Raw genomic sequence first — 19,422 nt, 5'->3', positions numbered from 1 at the left:
TTGCAAAGATAAAGTAAGTCAGGATCTTTCTATGCATTTACTAAGTGAGTAGACCTCAATTCTGAGATGAAGCTATGAGAATAAAATTAGTATGCATATAGAAGGACCTTTTTGAATTTTAAAGTCCTCTACCAGTGTAATATAACTTATTAAAAGTAAATTTCTACCTAAGTTAAGCACACATACTGTCTCTCTCTGTAGTATGTCTCTCCGTGGTGAAGAGATTATGTTTTCCTTTGTACATCTTTTGAGATTACTGTCATAGCAAGAGACTTAAAAACCTTTTTGCTTTCAGTTGCCACAAAAATTCTATGGAAAACAGAGTTTAAAAAGATACTGAAAGTATCTGAAAAAGAGAGCAATTGCACTAAGCCATCAGTTTAACTAACTAATTCCAAAATGTTTGTTGAGTGCTTTCTATGTGCTGGGCACTGTCTAGGTACTGCAATTCTGCATTAAAATAAATTGTTGTTATGAAGCTGCAACATGGGGAGGAGCAGATATTCAACATGCAAAACAAAAAATAGAGATACAATTTTAGGTACTGATAAAAATTCAAAATACATTTTGAAACTCCTATTTTAAGCCTAATCTACAGTAGCTCAAAGGATAGTGATCAAAGAGAATTGGAGAGTCAAAGCAAGGCTTGACTTGCTGGGAATATGTACTGGGAAGAACACCAGTACATATTAAATGCTAAAAAATGTTAATTGATTTGTGGTTGTAAATAATTTTATTATTATCACTATTCATCCCTGAAATATAAATAGCATATGAAAGTGGAAAATTAGACATGCTGTAGGGTTGCTCGGACCTCATCACGGATCAAGGTGTCATAATTGAGTGAGACTCTAAAGCAAATGGTCTGATAACAACAAAGGATGGCAGGGGGAACAAGGCTGAGTAGACTAGGGAGTTTCATATCAAGTACCTTAATTTCTACAATTATGAAAGTAAAAAATGAAAATTGTTAGATAAGAAGTTGCTATTTAATTTTCAAGTAGCTTCTGAAACAAAGGTGATAGTCAATAAATATTAGCTCTGTTATATAAATTCACTTATTAAGTATATCACTCTGTAATTAAAATAGTGAATAATTCTTTAGGACCCTGGACAATTCTCAACAAGGCAGGTGCCCCACAAATCTTCTTTTTTTAGGAAGATGTTACTCATTTCTTGTGATTGCATTATTTTTTTATTTATAGGACCAAATTTTGAAGGAATGGGTTGCAAAAGCAAATTTAGTAAAAGAGACTATCTTGCTTCTAAGGAACAATAACTCTCAAGATAAATTTAATATTTCTTAGTCAACTGACCATATCTTGGGATTACTTCTTAGCAAGAAATGAACTTGAATGGATTTCAATTTATATTCTTAATAAAAAGTGAAAGCTAAAATTGAAACAATCAGAGAGTATTTTAAAACTCTATTTTGGCTAAGCTCTGATAAGGAATAAGTTGTCAAAAAGAGTTTTAAAACATGACATAGACCTGAGACTTTTCTAAACCTTCAGATCTGCATTAGACTTATGTGATAGCCCCTAGGATATGAACACTGAAATGTATAAAGTATAAAATATAAGCTACATTTTAAAGACTTAACACAAAAATTTTTTAAGTAATTTCATATTGATTACATGTTGAAATAATTTTTGATACATTGGGTTACATAAAACATAAAAATTTGTTTCATCTGTTTCACTTGTTTTTTATTTAAATGTATCTCCCAGAAAATTTAAAATGACACATGTGGCATGCTTTTGTGACTTGCATTATATGATAATGCTGATCTGGAGACTATTGGCTCTAGCTGCTGCTGCCTTCTCCTGTTTCCCTCATCCTTCTTCTACATTTCTTTTTTCCTTCTTCATCTTTTCTTTGTTTCCTGGAATTGTACCAATGCTGGAGGAAATGACTGAATATAGAGGGAAAATCTGAATATGGAAGTGAAACAAAGATTGTAAACATGATGGAATGGGTTCAGAAATGAAATAAAACAAAATATTGTCATATTATTGGGTCACTACTCTCATTTAAGTTATTAATACAACTCTATTGCTATCCATTCCAGCAGGCAGTGGAGGGGCATAAGAGAGGGTAATGGCAGTGAATATGATTGAGTATATTAAATACATGCATGAACATGTCATCATGAAGTGCATTATTTTGTGAATTAAAAGATAAGAGAAAATCTAAAATCATAGACATTTTTAATTCATGATACTACTCATGTGTTTTAGTAAGACATATTAAATTTTTGAGTAATCTAAATAAATTCCAAAACAAAATTCTTTCATTCCAAACAATAGACTATATATTAAAGCATACAATATGTATGAATACCAAATCTTATTAATTATATCTTTAGTCTCTTATTTTCCTCAACATTCTATTGCTTGTTTTCATCCCCCAATTTTCTTCCCAGATTATTTGCTCTAAATCTTTTTGCTGCTGTTTTCCTCTTCCTTGGACCCTTTTGTTGCTTCTTCTGCACGTCTCCTCTGTCTACATTCATATACTTTACAATAAAACATAAAAATAATAAGACAGTCATCTCCCACCCTGAATGGCAAGCCATTGGAGCAGAAAGAAAGGCATTGCATTTGAAGTGTCTTAATCTAAGGAACTAAAAATAATCTCCTATAGTTTCATTAATTCCATGTCTTTAGGCATTTTCTCTTTTTATGTGCACTACTTCCTTTCCAAGTAGGTTGTCAGTTTCAGGAAGATAACTTCAGAGTCTTTTGTTTGACTTTGTTTCAAACTTAAAAAAAAAAATCTCCGAAAGCATACTGAATTAGATATAATGTATCCTAACAAATACTAGCTGAAAATATTATTTCCAGAGAAGAACCATTATGGAATATTTTGAAAAGTGAGACCAGCCAGAAACAGACTGTACTGAGGAACTGTTCTCAATGAAAACATTGCTGGTTTTGAAGAGTCCTATATACATATGGAGTTAATATGAAGGCATTAATTATATGAATTTGTCCATTTTATTAGACAAGTGTCATTGACCTATTGACATACAAATCAAAATATCTGTTTTCCTCTGCCTTCTGTATAAGGCACAATAATACACATTCAAGTTTTTAAGCCAACAGGGTCTGGGTCCAGATTTTTACTCAGCCACTTACTAACAATGAGACATTTGACAAGTCACCTGTCTGATCCTCAGTTTTCTCCTAGATATTACTGTCTAGGGAAATAACATATTATGAAGTGTTACAAAGATGAGGCGTCAATATGTACACCAGCAGTCAATCTTATCCAGAAGAGTTAGTCCATGAATGGAAAGAGACAGTAGCCAATGGCATCAATAAATTAGTAGCAACCACGCTTACCTGCTATGTGGACTTCTGATTGAATTTTTAAAAAGTTTAGACTAGGGTACAAAATGTATTAATAAATACTCTACAGCTTTATTTCAATATAAAACATTTGCTTGATGTTTAGAAAGAATTTAATTATATTATCCTATGTTAACTTTCTTGGTTCTGATCAATGAATATTTTATAAACATCTGTATTACCACATCAACTGCAGAATTTATTTGTGTACTTCCTAAAACTTCTATTCAAATATAACCAAAATAAATACACATATATACAGTTCCCTTCATAATGTTCTTGATAAAGGATTAAAGTCCTAGGAGTAACAAATATTAAAAACACAACAGTAGCAACAAAATTTTGGTATTGGTTGATTATAAGCTTCCAGAAATGTCATTAATACTTTCTTTTAGCACATTTGTAGCTTTTCTTTGCACTTTTTTCTCTGTCAACCAAAGGATTTTTTAAGAACACCTTTCAAACTCAGTCTCATTTCACAATATTTTAACTTCTCAATGTCTGCAGAGTCTTCCTTAGTTAGCTGCATGTCTTACCATACTCTAAAATGTGCTCAGCATTTGTCTATGCTCTACTTTCAAAACCTGGAAATACAATATTCTCCTCTGACAAAAATCATCCACCCCTGCATTGCTCTCATCCATTAAAAATAATGAACCTGCTGCTCATTTTCTTCATGGCCATCAGTCTCTCTAATCCTACCAGTTCTTACTCTATTCATCTCATGGAGTTGCTCTTGCCTCCTTTCTAGCCCATATTTATTTACGTCTTTCTACAAAGCATTCACTACCCAAGGAAAGCTCACCACTTTATTTTACAATGTATGTAAAACACTTGAACCATTGGAATTACAGCTGTGTTTCTAGAGAAAGTGATGCACTTGTGTCGACTAAAGTAACATAGATGATAATTATGCTTAGTTCCTCACTATGGCTCTAGTTAATCTCAACCTAGCACTGCACTAACACCTATCTGAAAAGGCATATTAACTGGTATAGGGACAGTTTAGGGAATTTGAAGGAAATTGGCATGATGTCTATAAAAGATGCCAGACAACTGCACATTATTTTATGAAGAATTATCCCTCATCAACTGACTTGAGTTCCTCCCAAAAGAAAGCATTTGGTAATTGTCAGATTTTTTCTTTTTTTTACATATACTTTTTTATTTAGAGTATCACTATAGACTCATGGATTTCACTTTATTCAATGTTTTGCAATCTGTTACAGTCACTTTGATGTTTGAGTTGGTTGAAACTTGGAAGGTGCTTCAAGCTAGCTCCTGCTTACATTGATATAACCTTGTCTTTGAACATTTCCTTACTTTTTAGCACAATGAGCTAGCCCAGGCTCATCTTGTATTTTTTTTTTCTGCCTAGACCTAGAAGCATCCAGTTCTCTGGTCTCCTTGGATGGGGAATGCTACAAAGAAGCCATGATTTATCCACTGGATGTGCTCATGGCAGCTGAAGATACGTTGTTTGAAGCCTTTTCAGTAGACAAGAGCTAGAAAATATATTCATCTTTAAAAGCTTTATAGTGTATTTCAATATCTGATACATTAGTTCTCTCTACAATTTTCTTTCTTGGGACATTCTTAGCTATTCTTGTTACCAATTTTTTTTCATGTACTTTAAAATCTATATAGTTCCAGAAAATCTTTTACTCATCTTCCTATTGAGATCATGTTACATACACTGACACACAAAGGACACATAATTTTCAGAACCAACAGACCTATTTAAGGTGCTGCCACACTATATGCAGAATCACACAACCCTTGATCACTTGCTCAAGTCTAATATAACCATTCATTTAATTTCTTCTTAAAATTAATTTATTTTAGCCACTGATTCAAATAACCTTTCATCAGTCCTCTCCTTCCTTTGAGCATATGCATTACTTCTGGGAAACATGTTTTTATTTCATACACTCACTTTTCTGAGATTAAGTGGCTATTCTTTTTTTCTATTTTTCCACCTTTTGCAAGTCGTTTTTACACATGTAGAGAAATGCGAGTGTTTACAAAATTAATACCACTGGGTGACTTATCTCCTAAAATTTTTATGGAGATGACTTCATAACATCTTCTTGTACCCTTGAGTGTGTTTCCCAGCTCTAGACCTGAATTTCAATTGCACATTGGTCATTTCATCCAGAACTTAGTGTTAGAACTTCAAATTAGCCTTATTTCTAAACCTGAACCAATATCACAAGAATATCAGGCTTTCCTCTACATAGTACCTCTAATTTATTTATACCACTATTGTCCAAATATATCCTAATTCCAAAACTTGATGCAGTTTTTCATCATTCCTTCACCTTGGCCTCCAAATCTAGTGTTTTATGGACTTGTGGATTTATCATCAAAGGTCTCTGAAACCCATTTCTTTTCTTTCATTTATACTGCCTTCACTCCCCTTTATGTTTCCCGTTCTTGAAAACACTCACTTTTGCAAGTCCCAAGAAAACTACTTAATAATGGAAGATTTTTTTCACACATCTGAAAAAGCAATTAAGCACAGACATCCTAAAATAACATCTTACAGTTATATGTGTTTTGTGTTATCAACAAACAGATAAAATGAGCTCGAAAAATGTCACATCCAAATATGTGTAAGAGTGAAATTCTGAGATGGAAATGATGCTGATGGTGAGATGTTGGCAGACAGAAGAAACATCTATATTTATAGGCTTTCTGTATTATGAAAGAATTAGCTGTTCAGTTTTCCTTGTGCAAAAGACTAATTTCCCACATCACAATATAAAATCTTCAAGAACAGAGATCACATTTTGTACTTAGAAATAAATGTAGAATGCTTTCCCTAGGGCCTCTGCAAAGCTACTGTAGATAGAGCAACCACTGGTAACTCACAAATTTCCATGCACTGAGCTGTCCTCAGGAAACCTAATTGTTTTGGAGAGATGTGTGAATATAAGTGTGAACAAACTTGAAGGTTCTTTCAAGATCAGCAAGAGTTTCTGTGTAAGTGATCCTACTTTCTGTTATTTCTGGCCCAAGTATCACCAGAGAAAGGCATTCATTAGTGAAAACTAATGCAACTATAGTCATCTTAATTAAAGTATCAAGAATAAATATATATAGCAGTTGTTTTATATTAGGGAAAAAAAAATCCTTCTCCAAAACTGAAGCATTCCCATGCAAAGGTGGGATAGGTAGGCTGTATTTATTCTGGTTTCTTGCATGTCACTTGTCCCTTCACCTGTGGAGATCTTAGGGTGCATTAACTTCTCTTTCCCAGTCAGTTTTCTTTCCAAGGGGAAGAACAAATGGACATGCATTCACTTGGCAAACCAATAAATGCTACTCCTCCTCCATTCCTTTTCTTTTCATCTTGATTTAATGAAAAAAAATAGCTTTTCACTACCTGCCTGTTGACAATTTCCAAACTCAAAAGAAATATGTTACTATTTAATAGCATAGTATACGTGCTATTATTTAGAATATGACTATCAAAATGTGTATAAAAATTTTCTCTAAACCCATGTATATATATTAATGTATTTAATTTCAACTGTTAAGTTTTGTGAAAAAAATTCAGATCTTTTTCTAAACAAAAGAATATTAACTGATGAGTTAAATGGAATTTTACTAAAAATATTTCTGCACATAAAATCCTTAGTCTTTCATTATCAGAAGTGTGGTTATGAGGCATTCTACTGCATATTTCAGAAAACCAGGACAGGGTTCCTGTGTTCTCTATAATTCTCCTCTCCACTTAGATTTATACATGGCCGAAGAAATAATTCTGCTGCCTTGACCCCAGGTGGGGAGTCTCCAAGGACAGTCCAGAGGGCATTTATCCTAAACACAAAGTTGTCTCGCTGCTTCCTCTGTGGACAGGATTGGATAGAGAAAAAATAAGCCAACTTCTCTATTTTCAAATCTTAGAAAAATAGCAAAAAATTGTAGAACAAACAAACAAAAACTTTTTAAGTGTATGGAAGAATTGGAAAACACAAAGTCAATTTTCCCAAATATAGGTTTGATGTTTAACAGAAATCTAACAAAACAAAGATAAAAAAATACTTTCCAATATATTTTTGTAAATTTAAAAGTATGAGAATGAGAAAAAATACTAAAAGTTGTCATCAGCTGGGTTAAATTTATATATGCTGCAATCAAAATTTCTTAATAAATGAAATGAGTATGAGAAATGTATTTATATAACACTTGGTAAATGTGTAACTTTCTATTTGTATACTCAGAAAGCATATATTACTTACATTTTATTTAATAATTATTTTTCTCAAAGTTGTTATATATAGAAAGTATTGATCTCATTGCCACTATGCGAAACTCTATGTTGCCACTGGCAATTATTAAAGAGAAATTTAATAAATCATAGAAGCATACTAAATAATGAAAACTTTAAAGTCACTTGTGCAAGTCACTGAAAGCACAGATAACAATAACAATAATAGAATAATAGTAACTTCAGATCATTAAGGACTTTTTAAAAATAATTTTTCTTTACTCTAAAGACTCCATAAACAGAAGAACAAAATATATGATTCCACCAGTTTTTTCAAAGCACAACATACTTTCCTTAATTTTAGTGTCATAAGAGAAGTGAAAAATTGTATTTTTTAAAGTCATGGCTAACCACTGTTTTAAAACAAAAGTTTTCAAAAGTCAGAGAGGAAAATAAACTGTAATTACAGAGTCTTTATTCTCATTCACAGAAAGCAAGAAATGTTTTTCCCTTTTTTCCTCATGTCTCCCTACTCTTGTTATACTAAATTCCTTTCCTAATATATTTTACTATCATTTTCACTACAAAAATATTTGTAGTTAAAATATTTTCTAGAATCCCTTCATATTATGCAATTAATTCTAAATATACACTTCACTTCTCTTTGACTTCGATAATTGAGTTCTTTGAGGACTTGCAATGTAGAGTGTCATTTGATTTGATGCAGTGTATACTTAGTTGCTTACAATATCTGTAAACAGTAAACAAAGCATGAGCACACTCTTAGTCAGGTGGAAAGCTTTCAAAAATGTAACAGTGATGTACTTCTTACTGGTGTTTCCATAGACTTCTTACTGGCTTACTAAAAGCATAACTATTTTATTTAAGAAATAGCTACCAAATAACACGTTTCTTTTAACTAGGAAAACATGAACTTTTTGAAATGACAAATTATTTTTCCATTTCATTATTTTTATTTGGTTATTTTCTTGCTTAATACTCACTCTTAACTACTGGTCTTTCAAAAAAGAAAATAAACTGGCTATCACTTTTAAGCCAAGCAATACAACTTTTGTAGTTAAGAGTATGAAAGGTTTGTATAAAGTGTTTGGAACTCTTCCCTCATATGTATAAACATCCACAATGTGAGTAATGAATACATACTGAGAAAAAATGAACAGTGTACACCTTGATTGGTTATATGTAAGGGTAAATTTAAATAAATAATTACTTTTCTTTAATGCTGAAATTTTATTTATTTAAATATTTTTGGGCAAACCACACAGACAAAATGGAACTCCAACTAGGATTTTCTTTCTCTACAATGTTCAAGATTGAGACAAAAACTACAATAATTTTTCCGTAATCCAGGATTTTTAACAAGGCACACATTTGGCATCCCATACAAAAGTTCTAGGAAATTTAATACGTTGTTTCAGGTTTGTGATGGATTCTTTGTTACTACACATGTTAAGATTCTTTTGATTAGTTAGCCAATTCATGTCTCTTCTTTCCCTCAGCACTCCTTTAACCCCTTTCACCTGGGAACCACTGTCTCCCTGCAAAATAAAACCTTTTTCTTAGTAAGCAGTGGGAAAAAAAAAGTGTATAATTAAATTGATCAGACTACACACATGCCTTGCTTGGTCTCTGAAAGAACAGTATATTTTCCATGAGAAACCAGTAGGCGGTGCTAATTCTTGTATACTATCTTCAACAATTTTAAACCAAAAAAACTCATAGAATAGATGGTCAGTTTAAAGAGTTGCAGAATTCCAGAATGTTTCATGGAGGAGGTAGTTAGGAGAATTTGAATGTCACGGATAGAAATATAAATAACATAATGAAAAATGAATACTAATTGATGAAAACATATGATGTCAAAAGGTTCTTAGCATGATCTTTATTTACAGAATTCGAAGTGCAAACAGCTCTCTGCCCCCATATTAAAATTTTATGAGAATCACCTTTGGTCCTATTATGGTTTCATTGTCACTTGGAAATGTCATACAATACAGGTAATGCTTTGGGGTTAGCTGTTTGAACCACATGAAAAGCTACCTTTGAGCAAAGAGCTCACTACAAAATAAGAAAGTCCATATTTAAGGCTTAGTGGACTATTGGCTGGAAATCATATCAAGACTGGTGTTCACAAACAGTAACATGACTCTCATACAAAAATGCAACAGGAATTATTTCACAGAGAAAAGCTGCTCTGAATACAAAAATAATTCAAACCTGATGCACCTTTGAGATACATGAGTTACTGTGAATAAACACATAGATATCTTTCTTGTTATTACTATAATTTAAACTTCTACTGATAAATGACCTTTTTCACTCTCTATTTTTAGTAACAAATATTAAAAAATAAAACACAAACTTTTCATTCCACCAATTGAGAGTACAGACTCAATGAAATGTATGCATGAAAAGAACTATGGAGTATGTTATTGACCCAGTGATCATAAGTCCTTTTGTATTCTGTAGTTACTTTTTGTTTCTGTAGATAACCTAGAAGAAAACTTAATCTGAGAGGTAAAAAGTTATTTGCTTTATACTCATTTTACCATAATCCAAAATATATGTGCATGAGAAATTTAAGACTGAAATCATATTAGAGGAAAAAAGAATAAAACCAAAGCTTAAAAAATTGAATCATTTAAATAATAGTTACTCTTCAGATGTTAAGATTTCAAGTGTGACTTTGCTACATTACTTGGAGTAAATTTCCCAGCAGATTCTGTCGCGATGTTAAAAAACATAAAAGGTTTTATTGTTCATCAGTACGTCTTTGAAGGGTAGTGCTAGATTATACTGAAAACATGTAACACGACAATCATAAAATATCACAGAATATATTCAACACAGAACTTCAATGCTAACAATGTACCAAAATCAAGTACCCCTATCAACAACCTGTCACCACTGTCCTGTCCCTGGGTCTCAGGGGAAAAATCCTTTAAAACCAGTATCTGGTGGTTAAAAGGAAACACTGCCCCTTTAAAAGTTAAATAAAGGGCTATTTTGTACCTTATTGGTGTAGTCTCACTAATGTAAACTAACAGTTTCTTCCTCAATGTGAAACCCAAGTTAAACCATCACGTAAGTATGTCCCCACTGCCTGGAAGATGCCAGGCAGCACTTAAAACCAAACGCAACAAAGCAGGGAAAGAAAAGACCCAAAGCCAGCACCACCAAGAAGGCAAAGCCCTTCAGAGCAGGCAAAGAGGCCAGCAAAGGAAGACCTACTGCGCTGTTAACCATTGCCAGGAAAAGCAGGAGTTGAGGGGCGGGAGTGCTGCTGTGCTCCTGGCTCTAAAAATGTCTCAAGCTCCTGCCTGCCAGCCAGCAGCCAAACCCTGAAGAAGATGCATTCCCTGCGCCTCTCTCCCCATCTCCCGGGTGGCGCTCCGAAGGTCCACCAGACCGGCCCGATGGCCTGGGCCACACTCACGGCCTCGCCCCAAGGGCTCTCCGAGTGGCCCTCAGAGAACTTAGCTGGGCCATCGGCCACCGCGCCCCCGCAGCGCAGTTACCGCCTGCCCGCCGCAGAGAAAACCTGGGCGCAGCCAGGGAACTGGATTTTGCGCACAACTAAAAAACGATCCCGAGACAGGGGACTTTGGTTTCCCCCAGTTCCCGGTGCAGGTTTCCCCACCGTGATCTCGGGGCACACATACACACACACACACACACACACACAATTTCCTGGCCAGGACCAGTGTTGCCATCGCACACCCGGGAAACGCCTCCAAGGGGACCAAGTACCTGCTCTCTGCGAGCTGCTCAGCTGTTCACTTCATCCTCCGTTGACAAGGAAACCAAACCGCACTTCATTTTTTTTCCAGAAAAACCTTCCACTGCCATCATTTGAAAATTGATTTATGGGGAGGGGAAAGGGAGGAAGAAGGGATAATATAGATATAGATATCAGGATATCTATCATAAAATTATCTCGGTTTTTTAAATAAAAAAAAGTCAATTGTGCAAAAGTCATAGTTAATTTAAAGGAGGAAAAAAGTATTTTGCTTAAAAATAATCCCATTAACCAGCTGCAAGAAAAGTTTCATGTTATCAATGAATATCAAAAACAGGAGGGAAAAAACGAAATTTTTCTCACCGGCTTCCAAAAAGGGGATAAAAATATAAAATTAATGCTTTTTGCTCAGTGGTTTTGCACCAATATTGCAAGACCACAAACTTGTAAACACTGCTGTAAAATCCCACCTATACAAAAATGTTATCAGAAAAAAAGAGTATGCAAAAAAGAGTTAGAAACATGCTTTATAAATTTTTACAAAGGAAAAAAAAATAGGTACCAGACTTCACATCGCTTTTTCCATAAAACCAGTTGCATATTTTGCTGGACTTGGGAGTCGCTCCCAGCGGGCACGGTCGCCGCGGACTCCAAGACACAGCGCCTTGTCTACAGAACGATCGCATGCTAGAAAAACTTGGATTCAGGAAAAGGCTCAAAACCATGCTCTTTCAGCTTTCCCAAATATAAACAATAATCAAAGAAGTGGAAAAAAAAGAAGAAAAAAAACCCAAAAACAAAAAAAAGGACAAAAAAAAGAATAGGACAAGAATGCCACTGAGAAGGTACTCACCGAGCGGGAGTAAAATGTTGGATTAAAAATGAGATTTAGGATAAAATACAGTATGGCGGTGGAAGAAGGAATGAAGCGCGTTTTTTTCTCAGTCTCTGCCTCAGGCACTGACACGTGACTCGGAGCCAGGCTGACTTGCAGGCAGCGGAGAAGGACCGGAGGCTGGAGCTGGGAAGCCCCGCGGAGACAACTCCGGCTGGCGAGGCGCGGCGGCGGCTAGGCTGCTTCCTGTGCTAGCGAGCAAGTGAGCGAGAGAGCGCGGACGAGCAGGTGCCCCTCACGCCGAGGCTGGGCACACGCACACGCACACGCAAGGCGGGCAGGGCGCGGGCGAGCGGAGGAGCCGCGCGGGGCTGGGCCGGAGGCGCGCAGCTGCTGCGCCTCTGCCTGCCGCTGCTGGTGCCTCCGCTCCTGTTACTGCTGCTGGTGCTGCTGCGCCGCCCGGAGGGGGAAGTGTGGGTTCGGGCGGGGGGGGGGGGGCGGGTGAGGGGAGTTGTGTAGCTCAGGGGTGCTGAGAAGATGCCTCAGAGCAGGTGCACAACTTGCTGCTCACCTTAAAGTTGTTGCTTGCCACTTCTTTATACATTCATCTATTTTTTATCTCCAGGTAGTTACCTGGGGGAGAGCTCCATTCCCCTTCTCTCACGAAGTTTCACTATGCAAACGTGCCTTAACTCATTCATTTCTCCTCCTTCCCCCCATCCCGATTTCCCATCCCTTTTCCGCCTCCACCCTCTAGATCTGTGATTTCCCCTTCGTGGTTCTAGGAGAACCTGGCTCCTCGCGATACTGGGGGCGTTGTCACCGGCCAAGATAAGAGTCAATCTTCCCTGCCATCTGAACACACAGTATCTTTTCTTCCAGGAGGGGTGTTCGCAGTTTAAAAGATCACAGAAAATACCTGATTCAGAAAATCCCTCCCCAAGGTGGTTTTTTTTTTTTTTTTTTTGCGGGTGTTACAGTGGAGGGTGGAGGGGGCGTGGATGTCGCTAATTTATTCATTCGTGGACTCCGTCCGGCATTGTTTGTTTTGTCTGCGTGTGCGCGCGTGCTTCCGACCTCGTCTGGAAGGCTGGAGGGCTCTGCGGGTCCGTGCTCTATGGCGGAGACTCCGGCCTGACTCTTGCACAAGTTGTTTGCTCAGGCTGGAAGTCAAAGGAGAGGTGCAAGGGAAACAAGTGAGTCCATTGTGTGAGTGCTCATCGGGAAGGAGCCGGCACTTGGCTGTCGAGAGGGGGAGACGTGCGCCAGCGGCGATGCCAGGCTCAGCCCGCGGGAGCCCAGGTGGCAGAGCAGCGGATTCTGAAGGTGAGGGCGAGAGAGGGATTTCTCCGCCCTGCATCTGGTTTAGGATGCCTATCGCCTGAACAAAGATGCCATCAGCCAATAGCTGCATGCGTTGGGATTCTTCTATTGCTGCCTGTTGAAGGATCAGGTTTCTGGACACTGGAACGTATTTATTTGTCTTCAATTTTTTTGTGCAACATTCCTAGCAGGACTGATTCCCTGTGTTGCTTTGAATCTGGATTGGAGAGAATTAATTACCATGTCTATGTTTGAAAATGAACAATTAACACAGTTCCCGCAGTTCTCAGATTCCTGCTCCTGATCCTTATCTCAATGTCTCCAGTGTTGACGTTGAAGATAAAATAAATGCCTCCATCCTAGAGGGTCTAAACTGCACGATTGTGAAAAATTAAGTCCACATCCATTATAGAGAGCTTCAATAGCAAATATGTTTCTCAAACATTCTGGTCAGAATTCACTGGCCAAATAAAGTATTAATCCATAGCTTAAATAACAGAGATTTAAAGTAGCTATTAAAATATCATTAAATATTTATTTTGGTGAGTTGCCAACTGTACGCCCACTTATACATATTTTCCAGTGAGGATTGCTGATTATAAATGCTGACTGGATAGATGAATGCATCAAAGTGGATCTGGCAACTTTAGAACCTTAAATTCTATTTAGAAATTAATAGTACAGATTAAATGTTGTGCTTTGCACTGTAAAACATGTTGAACTTTTTTTCAAAAAAGAAAAAACTAAGATATCTTCAATGTGATCTTCTTTTTCCCATGAGTCATGAATCTTAGCTGTCATTTAAACATGAGTTTGCTAAATTTTCAAATTTTTCTATTCCATGTCAAAATAAATAGGATCCTAATCATTAAAAAAAATAGTATTTCAATGCATACCTTTTTCCACCACTTATCTTCAGGGGTATTGAAATGTGAGTTACTTCACTTTAAAACTTTAGTTTTGAAGCTTTCAATCAGTCTGGGGAATGTCTGGGGTTTAAAGAGTTAGTTATTCAAGAAGAACTTTGAAAAACAAGCTGTTTAGAATTACACTGCAGTCATGGCTGTCAGCCAATCACAGTGATTGTCAGGCTTTTATTATTCAATAAAATGACTCCCCTTTATGTTAAATGGAGTTCTGCTGAAGGAAAGCAAGACATCAATATCCTCCTTGCACTTTTCCCATTTACTTACATAATTGCAGTTCAATGCTTAAAATATTCCATTACCGTTCATTTCCAAAGTGCATTTTCATCTTTTTAGGCTGTATCATCACATTAAAAGCATGAGTAAACAAAATCAGGTGGAGGGAACTAGTATTTACAAAGCATAGCCTCTCATTCAATCCTTATAACATCTATATTGGAATTGATATTATTATACTTATTTTAAAGAGTTAAGGAAGTAAAGTCAGAGTTTAAGTCATTTGTAAATACACAGAAATGCTGAGAATGGGCCACATTTAAGTCTGATTTTACAGCTAGAATAAAGTATTCCAAGAAATACATAAAAGATACTAAATGCTCTCAAGTAGTGTTATTGATACCAATTAACACAGGCATGATTTTCTCAAGTTATCTAAAATATATTTGTGGGAATTAATTTAGCCATATTATTCACCACAGGCAACAGTCATAGTACACATATTTTTATTCATATTTTGATTACATAAAATACATGAAGAAGGAAATAAAGATTTAAAATACAGAAATAAACACTTGAGTTCTTAGCAAAAAAATCTTCCAAAGATGTGGACTTATCATCTGTTCATGCCCCCAAGAACTCACCATAGAATCTTTCTCCAAGTATCAATTGTAAACTGTCTTTTTGATACCTAAGCAATGTAGGATTTGCAAATGAAAAAAATCGCACTCAGTTTAAGATGAGACAACTAAATGATGACGCCTGAACAAAATGTTATGCTACATAATTTCATTTTTATTAGAAAATACTGAAGTTATATGAGATATTCATGTACACATAAGTATAAATATAAGCTTAGGTATACATGTTTACATTCAGTACCCTAAAATCATTTTGTTTTGCTTGATAACTTTTTTCACAACTTAGTGTCTTTTTTACATTCTATTAATTGAATTTTTCTACATTATGTGTCCTATTTTTACTACAAGTATACTTAACTTATATTTCTGTTTCATGTTTTGATGGTTTCTTGTGCTTTCTACAGTATTTGGAGGAACTTCAAATACCAATACCAAAACACACCAAAAATATATACAAATTATCTAAAAAAAAAATTAGAAGGTCTGAAAATAAATACTAACAATATAATATGGCATGAGTGAAATAAGGCAAGAAGAACTGTCAAAAAATTGGAGTAATGTAGTTTTAATATTTCTTCTTTTCCTCTTCATGTAATACGTTTTGTGGAATCCAAAAAATATTAAGATATGTAGAAGAAAATATTCATTAAAATTTATGCTTTATGTATACTTATACTTACTTCCAAATCAAATTAATATCTCTTGCTAAGAAAAAAAATTTAGAACAAATTAATGTCTACTAATATTGTTACTTGAAAGTGTTTACTTTGAATTAAACAGATGAGTGTACTTCTATGATAAAGTGTCCTGCAAAAAGGGACTGAGTGTGTACACAAGAAAGCACTGATGAGTTCCCTGATACGTATACCTGAAGCACATAAAGGAGAAGGAGCGTGACATGTTCAGTGTTCTATACCATTTGCTACTAATATGACAACCATTCACCCAACAGAAATAGAAAATATTCCAGTTGATAAATTTAGAAGCTGGGATTTTTCTTTCTTTACATTTTCAGAGTAAAGATGAAAATGTAGCAAACCTGGAGCCAGACATGGACTTATAAAATTCTACAAGTTAATAATATTAAATTAATGTTAAAATGCTTTGGTTAAGATAGGGAGATAAGAAGGAATCAACAGAAATAGAACTTATGCAAAACAAAACAAAATGTATTTGGGAAAAATAAAGGGAAAAAATCTGCCAGTCAGTAGCTCTTTACTTTGATTTTTGATGCTTGACATATGTAATGTCATACAATTCTCATAGTCAGAAACTGAGGTTCTAAAAGACTCTGCCCAAGGTCCTCAGAGTAATACATGGGACAGGAAAGGGCTTTCTGTCTAGTAAGATGGCTAAGTGCAATGTAAAAAGTCATTTTCAAGATACAGTGCGGTTTTTACAGCTAAGAAGCTAAGAGAATAATGGGTAGAGAGGTGGAGGTGAAAAGAATGAAAAGGAAGGAGAGTGATCTCGGGTTGAACTAAATGAGAACAGAGGAAGTAAGGACACCACAGAGAGAAGGACAAAAAGGGAAAATTGTAACACCAAGAGCTTTGGGGTCTAGAAAAATCTTCCCCCCAAATATTTGAGTAATTTAAGTGCAAACACTGGACAAATTTGGGTTACACAGATGAGTCCTAAAAGATATGTGACAAATGTACCTCAGAAAAATATTTCAGACTTTACAATATGTTTCTTTAGTAAGTCTTGCTGTTGCCTGAAAACTGCAGAAAACAGTCTTGCTGAGGTTAACAAAACTCTATGTCAGCAAAAGTAATATTTTTCAGAGGAAAACCAAAAAAAGCCATCTTTGTTAAGTGTGAAAATCATGAGATTTGTTTATCTTAATGACCCAGACAAATTTCATTGAAAAATTTATGCTATTTCAGGGAAAGAATCTTGAAGATGTACAAGGAAAAAAAAAAGCTGATATCTTATTGTCCATTCACAAGATCTTCTACTCAGAAGTATGAAGTAACTTTTTTTATACACCATGTGATAGTTACATTCTTCTGTCTTGTTTTCTCATTTATTTACTTGTTTTTATTTTCAAAACTTTGGGATTAAAGATGTTCTGACTTTAATTATTAATATTAACTTAATAAAGTTGAATTAGTTTTTCTTTGAGTTAAAGATTATTCATTTGAAAATAATAGTGTTCAAGAGATGAATGCCTGGAATCAATAGCAGTTTATCAAGTTTTGGGCTTTTGTAAATAAGAGACATTTCTATTTTCATGAAATTTTAGCATATGATTTGTTTTTGTTAATATAAAGCTTACATTTAAAAACATAATTTCCTTTTTCAAGAATGAAATTAAGACTGTTTCAAAGTAAATAGAATAATTTTATGATAAGTCATATGACAATCTACTTTGCTGGTCTCCTACAATACAATTGAATAATTAAATAATCAATATTTGCTCATTTGCATCTTTTGCACTAACAAGTGAGTAAATAAAAATATGAGGAAAAAAATGACTCTAGGAAAGAGTAATTAAGTTTAGCTAGTGGTACAGATCTGCATTCTCCAAGTTCCCTGTTTGGTCTCATTGAAACCACAGACAGGTTGTATTTATATTTTTATATAACTTTTCTTGTTTATATTCTCAACTGCCTCTGATATTTTCTACTCCTTTTTACTTGCTCTGAGAACTTGGACCTCTTACATCTTCCTGTGTGTGTTCAGGATATTTGTGTGTGGTGGGGGACATAGTCAGACATTCAGTCTATGGTTTCTACTTCTATTTAAACAAGAATAGAAATTTTTTATACTTGTAAATGTGTGAATGTATACTTGATAAGAGGTAATTATAGGGAGTAGTGATTATGCATGTATATACATATGAATATGTACATTCATTCCATAGATTCCTTTTTCCCCATAGAAAAATATAGGGAGAGGTCTAATTTATTAAGATCTGGAAACATCACAGTCCTGGACTGTTCAGCTTCAGGGTAGTAAATTATTTGTTGTTTTATTCATTTAAAACTCCAGAGAAAACAGGAGAAGAGATCAAACACAGGCATTCCAAATAAAAGTGTAATGAATACTAGTAGGCCACTGGGCACAATATGAATATTTCAAACTGCAAATTTATAAATACACAAACTGCAGTCAAGCTTCACTTCACGCTGACGCCGTTTGCCGTTTATCACACATGTCCTGGTATGTTAGCTTCAGATATACTTATTTTTACAAATTACATAAAATCAAATGTAAAACTTTTATCTATTTCCATATAACTGTACATAAAAAGATTTTACTAAAATTTGATATACACCATTATCTTTCATTTGAGTTCAAAATTTCTGACTTAAAAAGCATATAAACATCATGTTTTATTAGTACCTCCCAAATCAATAGGGTTTAAGGCCCAGAAACTAACAAGGATGTGTAAATTAGAGAAAAAGTTTTAATTTTTTAAACTTGATTATTTTTTCTTACAAATATATAACATCTGTAACTTTTGTCACTTGTAATATAACAGAGGACACAGCATATGTTAAGCCTTATAAGAAGGAATCAACAAGCATTCTTTAAACATTTACTGCAGGCAAAACTAATTTTAAAAGCTTTTATCAAAACATTATAGTACAACAAATTAGAGCTAACAGAAAACAAGGGCATAAATTTTAATGCCTGATTCAAAAACATACCATTTTGTTATTGTTGTTGTTATTGTGTGGCAGACTATTTTTATAGATAAAATTTGGAAAAAAAGCTAATTTTCTACTACAACATAGTGGAAATAGACAAAGGCTCTATTGCTTGATGAAAATATTTCTGGAATTAATTATAGGTGTTGATCAATTAAAAATCTCTTCTACTTAGAAAAACACCTATATTGGAATTCTGAAACATAGTTCATCATAATGCTATGCTGATTTAAATATTACATAAAATGTATTTTTTACCCAGAAGGGCAACAAAAATCCTATGGGTATGAAAATGAATTGACAAACACAACACTCAAGTAGATAGATGATAGATGGGTAGACCTAAAACACACAATTTGTTCATGCATTTCCCATAAACTCTGTACAATGTAAATAATTATTAAAATGAAATCTATATGTAATTTTGAAAAAAATATTTTGTGTTAAAGAAATACTAAAATATTTGAATATTTTCATATTTCTATAAATAAGT

General features: G+C 34.6%; 1 protein-coding gene across 5 annotated transcripts in view; it reads right to left on the bottom strand.

Moving 5' to 3' along the window:
• Window positions 1–12,562, bottom strand: part of Ralyl (RALY RNA binding protein like) — a 735,459-nt gene extending 722,897 nt beyond the window's left edge. Inside the window, exons 1-2 of one of the 5 annotated variants that reach the window (XM_074068781.1) lie at window positions 12,183–12,562; window positions 11,341–11,432 (exon numbers count right to left, since the gene is read on the bottom strand). The gene's annotated coding sequence lies outside the window, so the exon portion shown is untranslated. Of the gene's footprint in view, window positions 1–11,340 lie in introns of all 5 variants that reach the window. The other 4 variants (XM_074068780.1, XM_074068782.1, XM_074068784.1 and 1 more) reach the window with 4 other exon arrangements.
• Window positions 12,563–19,422: the final 6,860 nt, after the last annotated feature.

The sequence above is a fragment of the Castor canadensis genome, chromosome 3 (genome assembly GCF_047511655.1).
Source record: "Castor canadensis chromosome 3, mCasCan1.hap1v2, whole genome shotgun sequence".
Classification (NCBI taxonomy): domain Eukaryota; kingdom Metazoa; phylum Chordata; class Mammalia; order Rodentia; family Castoridae; genus Castor; species Castor canadensis.
Note: the sequence above shows the minus strand (reverse complement) of the source record. Positions and strands in the feature narration are given on the sequence as shown.